The 9,885-nt window shown below is 39.0% G+C and overlaps 1 pseudogene; it reads left to right on the forward strand.

Moving 5' to 3' along the window:
• Positions 1 to 3,035: 3,035 nt before the first annotated feature.
• LOC125244300 lies at positions 3,036 to 9,885 on the forward strand (annotated as a pseudogene).

Here is a 9,885-nt window from a genome sequence, read left to right on the forward strand (position 1 = left end):
TTAGTACGGCACACCAGTGATTTCTCTCGCTCTTGTTCAGCTCCATGTTACGACAGTTCAGTTTTCTTACTGGCAATTCCAGACTTGAGAGCATGCCATGTCTCCATCCTTCGTCTTTCCACCCCTCTGCTCTTTAGTCACTGCTGCACAAGCACTAGAACTAGCTAGACTAAGGTTAGCTTCTTGAGCAGTATCAGAACCTTTCGGGAAAAAGTTAACTTTGGATAGCTTTCCAAGCTTTTCCATTTTGCCTGTGCATGCCTTCTGTATTCAGCACCACTAGAATTTGAACTTCTCATTGTGAAAATCAAATTCCCTGATCTTAACAAAGCCATCGATTATTCAATGTTCGTGCTCGTCATGGTGCAGCCTGTGGCACCCTCTAGTGGTCTTGCCCCCTGGTCAATTCCCTAGTTCACTATTCACTATTCACTGTTCACTATTTTAGTACATTGCCTAATTGTTTAATATGGTGTAAAATCATTGTCTGCAAGGCACATGCAATATCCTGTTATCAGTCATGTGGATAATTTCACAAAATAACCAGTTGCAAGGTACATAAAAATTATTTTGTCAGTCACTTGCATGAGTTCACATAAAGACCTGGGGCCTCATTTATAAAGTGTGCGTACGCACAAAACGGGGCTGGAAATGTGTGTACGCCAGTTCCCACGCATAAGTTGTGATTTATAAAAACAAACTTGACGGGAAAATTTGCGCACTTCCATGCAAACACTGACCCATGCGTACGAACATTTTGGAGACAGAGCAGTTTGGCGACACTGATGGTGAGCTGAGGGACTGACGGCAGATGGAGGAAAACCACTTTAAATCCTCATTATGAGTCAATCATAAATAAAGTGCATGTGTTCACAAAAACAGTTTAAATAAATAAAAGAATTATTTAAACTTGTGTGGAAACACGTTTTCATTTGATAAACGTTTACATTAATATTACACTTTCACTATTGCTGATAAGCACTGAAATTACATTACGCAGAAGTTAAACAAAAGTGATATGAATTGAGAATTGAGAAAAAGACTTTTCCAGTGACACGCTGCTTTAATGACAGCGAGGAGTGCTGGGAGCACAATAATTCCTCTTTAAACTACACTGCAGATGTTATACAAAATATTTTAGCAAGAACGATGATCAGTGATGCACACTTAACTTCGATATTATGGAAGACACTGCTGGATTCGGTGGTCGATTGGTCCGTTGTCCAGTTTGAATAGTTCCAATGATAATATCTTACTGTACAACCGCAGCTGCAGGAGGTGTTGATGTCGTGTGAAGGATCTTCAAACAATTACCATTTGAAGGATATAATTTGAGGAAAACGGTAAGATTTGCATGTTTTCTTTTTAAAATACTTTGTCAGTGATGCGCCGAGACAGACGATTACACTGCAATAAATAAGTAGGCCGATCTGTTTCCACTAAAAATAGGCTGTAAACTTCCTAAAAGATATATGTTCACCATCACTGCATAAACTGCATAAATTTGATTCAAATTGTTTAAAACTATTAAAATACTATTTGGCCAGTGGAAATGAATGAATCAACTCTATTCTAAAACCTTTATCTTAAGTATTTTATACAAATTTGTTTTTATTGATATTTTGATATATTCTAAAACATAAAGAGGATATTGGATGATCTTTATCAATATAATGTGTGGCACAAATGGCATTTATAGTCCATATCTAATATTTTCCAATGTCTTGTACCTTTGACGGTGTTAACCATGGTGTCACGTGGTTGGGAACGTGTATGGAAATGATATGCAGATGAGGTTATGCATAGTAAAACTAGGCGTCGTAAGCTCCATATATGGTGATTTCGGGGAGGAGACAGGGTGGAGATCCACATACGCACAATCTAGTACATACACTTTTAGGATGAAATCTACGCCAAGTTTTATAAATGAGGCCCCTGGTGTTTGTCATTTTGATTTGTTTTTAATTAGGAAAATTTAAAGAAAATGATCACTTTGGTATTGTTGCTCATGACATTTTCTTTGTGTGACAGTGTCAACACAAGGGTTAAGGACAAAAAATGTAATACATGTGGAAAAAAGGGCCATATCAGTCACGTTTGCAGGAGAAGTAACAATGACAGAAATACTAAGAGTGGAAACACAGCAAAAATGCCCAATGCCCCTTTGCTCAACTGACATTGTTCTCCAAACACTGGACAAGCATTGCATCCTGAAGGTGTAATTGATGTGCATGTGAAAATGGGCAAGCAGACAGCTGATCTTCCATTGTATGTTGTGCGGGGGGACTATCTACCACTCTATAGCAGAGAGCGGTTGTGTCAGAGCAAACTGAGCTGCAAAGAAATAAAAAGTCAAGTTGAACACACTAGAAGTTGAGAGAAATGAAGAGCATAAAAGCTAAAATAACATTGAAACCTAGACACAAACCCAGGTTTTGCCAGCCCAGAGTCGTTACGTATGCTCTTCATCCAAATGTCAAAGTGGAGCTGAACCGTGTCATGAAATGGCAGTACTGTCACTGGTACAGTACAGTGAATGGGCTACTCCAATAGTCCCGGTTGTACAGAAAAATGGAGCAGTGCGCATCTGCGGGGACTTTAAGAGTCATGGCCCTTTTAATATAATGCACTTTAACAAAACAAAGATGACATTTGATTTTATTTATTGATCTTATATTCTGTGGAGAAACTGAGATGGAATAAGATGGATATATTCATCATGACAAGGATTCAGATTTAGTTAATACAGTAAATATATTTATAATAATAATAATAATATATTGTTAGTTAATACATTAGTATATCTCTCTGCAATGACAAACTTAATTTTAACTACAAATTTTTAATGAAGATCAAGATGCTTGACATTTATTCATGAGAATTAATGCTCTGTAGTTTGTGTAATTTTTTAAAAGCTTTTAAAAAATCTCAGTGGTATTGATAGCTTTGGGAATCTGTGATTTGTCCTTTGAATAAACTTTTATCTGATCATTTTTTGAAAGTGTTTTCTGTATGTGAACTATTTCGTGTGAACGGGACTTTTATTTTGGTGTGTTGACATGACGTCATAAGGCTGCGCCGAATTCGTGCATCTGTGATTCTGCTGAAGAAAGGTTTGTGTTTTTAATCAAATGAAGTGTTTAAATCAGTGCAGCATGTTCAGACAATTATAGAGAGAACTATAAAAATGAATTATTTCTTAAATTAACATATTAATGTATCTAATAACAGTAAAGAACAAAGTTTTTATGTGTAAAAGTGCATAAATAACAACAATGAACTATTTTTGTGAGTAAACATGTAACAGAAAAGGTCTCATTCTCTTTCATAAACACACTGTTTGGTCTCTGGAAAGTAATGAAAGAGAAATCAAGCTTGTTTTAATTAATTTGTAGTGCTAGTTTTGAGTGTTTTTAGTCTAAACAGATGATTTAAGTCCATTATCTCTCACTCTGACTCTCTCACGAGTGCACTGAACTACTGAACTAGATCTGATTGAGATGTTTTTCTTTCTGTTAATTTTTCTCATCTTGATCATGACAGAGTGTCCAAACACACAGAGAAACTCCTGGTGAAGCGACTGAGATCCACGTGACACACTATTATAAAGATGGAGTTTATTAAAGAGGAGAGTGAAGACGTGAAGATTGAAGAAACATTCAGAGTCAAACATGAAGATACTGAGGAACAAACAGGTTGGTTTCATTCTCAGTCTTTCTTCAGTCATTCTGTGTCATGATCTCTTTAAAGGTCCCGTTCTTCGTGATCCCATGTTTCAAACTTTAGTTAGTGTGTAATGTTGTTGTTAGAGTATAAATAAAATCTGTAAAATTTTAAAGCTCAAAGTTCAATGCCAAGCGAGATATTTTATTTAACAGAAGTCGCCTACATCGAACGGCCAGTTTGGACTACATCCCTCTACTTCCTTCTTTAATGACGTCACTAAAACAGTTTTTGACTAACCTCCGCCCACAGGAATACACAAGAGTTGTGTTTGTAGAGTGTGTTTGTCGCCATGTCGTCGAAACGCTGTTATTTTCATCCCGCAGTCCAATCACCGGGTCTGATTCCGGCTCAGATTGATAGGGTAAAATTAAAGAAAGTTTACAATAACACTGAGCGCGTGCATCTCCACGTTATGGTAAGAGGCGTGACCTTTCTGGGCAAGGTTCGCTAAGCTGCTGTCGAATCACAACACAGGAACCGCTGGCACAATCAGAACTCGTTACGTATTTCTGAAGGAGGGACTTCATAGAACAAGGAAGTCATCAGCCCGTTTTTATGACAGGTGGAAACAGCGGTATACAGATAAGTAAATTATGTGAAAAATACTGTTTTTTTACACGCGAAAACATGAACACGTTATATTGCACACTGTAAACACAATCAAAGCTTCAAAAAAACACGAAAAACGGGACCTTTAAATCTATTTACGGATGCAATTTGTGTCACGTTAATTTAGGGGGGAAAGAAATTAAAGAAATAGACAAAATAATTGTTTTATTTTGGCTAACATCAAACCCAATATCTACTTCTGAATTAAAGTGATAGTTCACCCAGAAAAGGAAATTGTCGTCATTTACTCGCCTTCAAGTTGTTTTCAAACCTGCATGAATGTCTTTGTTCTGCTAAACTCAAAGGACAGTATTCAGAAGAATGTTTGTAACTAAGCAGATCTCACCCTCCATTGACTACCAAGTATTTTTTTCTACTTTTTTCTAAATTTAACCACTGCCTGCATCATGGCGTGATTATAGTACATATCGCCATACCATAACGCATTATAGCCAACTATGGTCACATCTTCCATCATAATGCAATGATTTGCCCTAGCTGTACTGACATTCATTAGTGTGACATTTCTTAGTGTGACAAGCAGACTATGTTATGCTCTTTGGCACAATAACACAAGCTAGCTTTCTTACAATATACAGTGGGTACGGAAAGTATTCAGACCCCCTTAAATTCTTCACTCTTTGTTATATTGCAGCCATTTGCTAAAATCATTTAAGTTCATTTTTTTCCTCATTAATGTACACACAGCACCCCATATTGACAGAAAAACACAGAATTGTTGACATTTTTGCAGATTTATTAAAAAAGAAAAACTGAAATATCACATGGTCCTAAGTATACAGACCCTTTGCTGTGACACTTATATATTTAACTCAGGTGCTGTCCATTTCTTCTGATCATCCTTGAGATGGTTCTACACCTTCATTTGAGTCCAGCTGTGTTTGATTATACTGATTGGACTTGATTAGGAAAGCCACACACCTGTCTATATAAGACCTTACAGCTCACAGTGCATGTCAGAGCAAATGAGAATCATGAGGTCAAAGGAACTGCCTGAAGAGCTCAGAGACAGAATTGTGGCAAGGCACAGATCTGGCCAAGCTGAGCTATCGGGGGAGAAGAGCCTTGGTGAGAGAGGTAAAGAAGAACCCAAAGATCACTGTGGCTGAGCTCCAGAGATGCAGTCGGAGATGGGAGAAAGTTGTAGAAAGTCAACCATCACTGCAGCCCTCCACCAGTCGGGGCTTTATGGCAGAGTGGCCTGACGGAAGCCTCTCCTCAGTGCAAGACACATGAAAGCCCGCATGGAGTTTGCCAAGATGGTGAGAAATAAGATTCTCTGGTCTGATGAGACCAAGATAGAACTTTTTGGCCTTAATTCTAAGCGGTATGTGTGGAGAAAACCAGGCACTGCTCATCACCTGTACAATACAGACCCAACAGTGAAGCATGGCGGTGGCAGCATCATGCTGTGGGGGTGTTTTTCAGCTGCAGGGACAGGACGACTGGTTGCAATCGAGGGAAAGATGAATGCGGCCAAGTACAGGGATATCCTGGATGAAAACCTTCTCCAGAGTGCTCAGGACCTCAGACTGGGCCGAAGGTTTACCTTCCAACAAGACAATGACCCTAAGCACACAGCTAAAATAACGAAGGAGTGGCTTCACAACAACTCCGTGACTGTTCTTGAATGGCCCAGCCAGAGCCCTGACTAATGGTGCGTTCAAGTCATGTCGGAAAGATTGTATTTACGAGCATAACCGACATGAACGCCACCACAATGTCGTAAATACCAGTGGGAAGCTCGTAATTTTCTTTAAGATCCGATCTGTACGAGTTGGGGGCGTGGCAGTGGGAAACATAGTGAAATACCACAATACTTACAGGTGTTTAGCAGTGACATTGTAAGGCTTTTCTATTTACAACGAAGTAAGCTGATTACCAGCAAAAATACGATAGCATTACAATGTAAAACTGTAATATGTAACAATAAAGTTTACAATGGCTTCATAAATTAATTAAAAAACATAAAAAAGCAACATACAACTAATGCACATTCTTTGCTCTACATTTTTTAAAAGCAGAAGTGTTGTTATTTTGTGTAATTAATTTAGAGAAGGCACACCGCCATCATACTCTGACGAAAGTGACTTGAACGCACCTACAGTCGTACACACGACTTCCCTCCTCGTAAATACGAACTTCCCAGGAGGACTTGAACGCACCATTAAACCCATCTCTGGAGATACCTAAAAATGGCTGTCCACCAACGTTTACCATCCAACCTGACAGAACTGGAGAGGATCTGCAAGGAGGAATGGCAGAGGATCCCCAAATCCAGGTGTGAAAAACTTGTTGCATCTTTCCCAAAAAGACTCATGGCTTATTAGATCAAAAGGGTGCTTCTACTAAATACTGAGCAAAGGGTCTGAATACTTAGGACCATGTGATATTTCAGTTTTTCTTTTTTAATAAATCTGCAAAAATGTCAACAATTCTGTGTTTTTTGTCAATATGGGGTGCTGAGTGTACATTGAGGAAAAAAAATGAACTTATATTGCAGCCATTTGCTAAAATCATTTAACAAAGAGTGAAAAATTTAAGGGGGTCTGAATACTTTCCGTACCCACTGTATATATCTTGAATTCCATTTATATATACATTTCAATCACAAATTTTAGCATGTCAACAACCAGTGGCATTCTTGAAGAGTGCATAAATGCGTATGATGTAAAATGGACCCAGATCAAATAAAACAAAATTAAGTATTCCTCAGATGCAATGTTCATTGCAGAAACCAAACTTCAGTCTTCAGTACTGTTGAATGTAATCCTCATTCCCTGAAAGAGGGAACGGAGATGTCTTGTCGGACCGACGAATTGGGATTTAGCTAGAGAGACTAATCTGCTTCAAGTGTAACTAAAATTAGCCAATGCACGTTGGCATGCAATTATTGCACAATTATGTGGCTGTTGCAGCCTCCTATTCTACGCAAAAGTGTACGTTTCCCCAGTGTTATCCAAGCTCAATGAGTGGGCAGTGTTCATCTCTCTGCGTAAGCTCTGTCCCATCTACGAGTTGGCCCGGCTGTCTTACGCAAGGTACTGGAAGTTGGCAGCATCTGTGGCGCTTTGGTAGGGATCCCAATTCGTCTTGGTCCGATGAGGCGTCAAGAGTGACCGACTAAAAGGGAACGTCTTTGTTACACATGTAACCCTCGTTCCCTGAAGGAGGGAACGGAGACATCTCATCCTGTCGCCACAGCTGCTGTACCGCTGATGGATTAAGATGATATGCGCCTGCACCTGCTGCTCATTTATACCCGTGCTTCAAGGCAGAGCAGCTGAATGCAGGAATCGCATCCGAAGTAGATTGGTCTCTCTAGCGAGATCCCAATTCTTTGGTCCATTGAGATGTCGAGAGTGACTTGCTGAAAGGGAACTACTTACTACAGTTTAGGGAAACAGTCACGACTAGCTAGTTAATTTCTACAATGATGCTTTTGTTTCCAAAAATCATCATTAGCCCACTACAGTTGCAAGCTCTGGTGAACTCTGTTGGTAATGACTGAACATTCAACTGTAGTTGTTTTTTGGGAAATGCTCAGTTCCTGGAGGGCCACAGCCCTGCTGAGTTTAGCTTCAACTTCAAATTTAATGCACCTGATCCAGCTAATCAAGTCCTTCAGGCTTATTTGAAAATTGCAGGTGTGTGTTGGAGCAAGAATTGTACTAAACTCTGCAGGTCTGTGACCTCCAACTGAGTTATACACTCCTGTTGTAAGGGAAACGCACCTCAGAATTACAGACAAAAAACATTGCATTCAGTTAAACAAGCCATAAAGTAAATGTTCAAATCAAGCATCTCAAATGACAAATAACTTTGGCCCAGTAGTTAGCCTAATAAAACTCTCTCAACTTTTGATAGGTTACAATGGTTTGGCTGCAGCAGAGCCTACAAAACATAATATTAAAACTAATGTGCCATTGACAAACAACAGTAGTTAATCTCTGTGATAACACATTCCCTGTAGTATCTTGTTTAGTTTGTGCAGGACGAAGAGATTTATCTTCGAAGGAAAGCTTACTTTGACGCAGGAAACAGATCAGAGGTGCCAGATGTGTGTCCGTTGTACAATTTGTCAGAATATCAGACTTTCCTTGTTTTGGTTTTGTACAGAAAACCTCCACTTTAATATTTTTTAAACATTTGTTGGCTCAATTCTTGTTAAATCCTGGGACCTGCAGTATATTTTTGACCTCTCACTCCCACCTGCTGCAAAGATAAAACCACCAGCTTCCTCAAGATTTGTGTTAGGACCTGCGGGATCCCAATCCAGTGCTCTACTGTGGGCTTTGATAACTGCCAGCTTGAAAGTATTTGGGATACAGGTTTTGCCTTTTTCAGTTGTTTAGTTGGCATAGGATTTAGCATACATGTTGTTGGATTTGATGTTTTACATGTATAAATAATGTTAACTTGTTTTTGTTACTTTTTACCCTAGGCCTGATGAAGCTGAAAGAGGAGAGTCAAGATATGAACGAAATGGAAGAGAATAATCAGGATGAGAAATGTCATGATTTCATGACTGGGGAAAAATCTACTAGTTCCTCACAGACTCATAAAACGAGAATTCACATTGAGAGAAGCCTTACACCTGCAAACAGTGTGGAAAGAGTTTCAGTCGAAAAGGAAGCCTTGAAGCCCACTTGAGAGTTCACACTGGAGAGAAGCCGTTCATATGCACTCAGTGTGGAAGGAGATTTAGACAGAAAAAAACCCTTAATGCCCACATGACAGTCCACAGTGGAGAGAAGCCATTCATATGCACTCAGTGTGGAAAGAGATTTAGACAGAGGAAATACCTTAATGGCCACTTGACAGTTCACAATGGAGAGAAGCCTCACACCTGCAATCTGTGTGGGAAGAGTTACACAATGAAAGGAAATCTGAAGACTCACATGAAAGTACACACAGAAGAGAAGCCGTTCATATGCTCTCAGTGTGGAAAGAGTTTCAGACATAAAGAAAGTTTTAATAATCACATGAGGATTCACTCGGGGGAGAGCCTTTTTAAATGTCATCAGTGTGAAAGGAGTTTCACTGACAGTAATCACCTTCAGAATCATGTAAAAATTCACTCTGTAGTGAAGCCTTTCAAATGCTGTCAGTGTGGAAAGAGTTTCACAAACAAAACAAAACTTCAGGAACACATAAGAGTTCACACTGGAGAGAAGCCTTTCACCTGCCCTCAGTGTGGAAAGAGCTTCACGCTTAAAGGAAACCTTAAGCTGCATATGAGAGTTCACACTGGAGAGAAGCCTTACAAGTGTCTGGAGTGTGAAGAGTGTTTCACACATCACACAGAACTGAAACGGCATTTGCAAACTCATGTAACGACTGAGACAAATCAGACAATTATTTGTTATATTTAACAAATAATTGTTTAAAACTCACTCTGAGGTCAAGTTTTATTGTGCTGAAGTCCCAGGTGAAACTACATTTCAATAATGTACTTAAAGTGCTCTATATTTACACACTATTTTTGTACTTAATATACTGCTTTTAATTGTGCTTTTAATATACTAT

This window comes from Megalobrama amblycephala, linkage group LG14, assembly GCF_018812025.1.
Source record: "Megalobrama amblycephala isolate DHTTF-2021 linkage group LG14, ASM1881202v1, whole genome shotgun sequence".
In the NCBI taxonomy this organism is placed as follows: Eukaryota; Metazoa; Chordata; class Actinopteri; order Cypriniformes; family Xenocyprididae; genus Megalobrama; species Megalobrama amblycephala.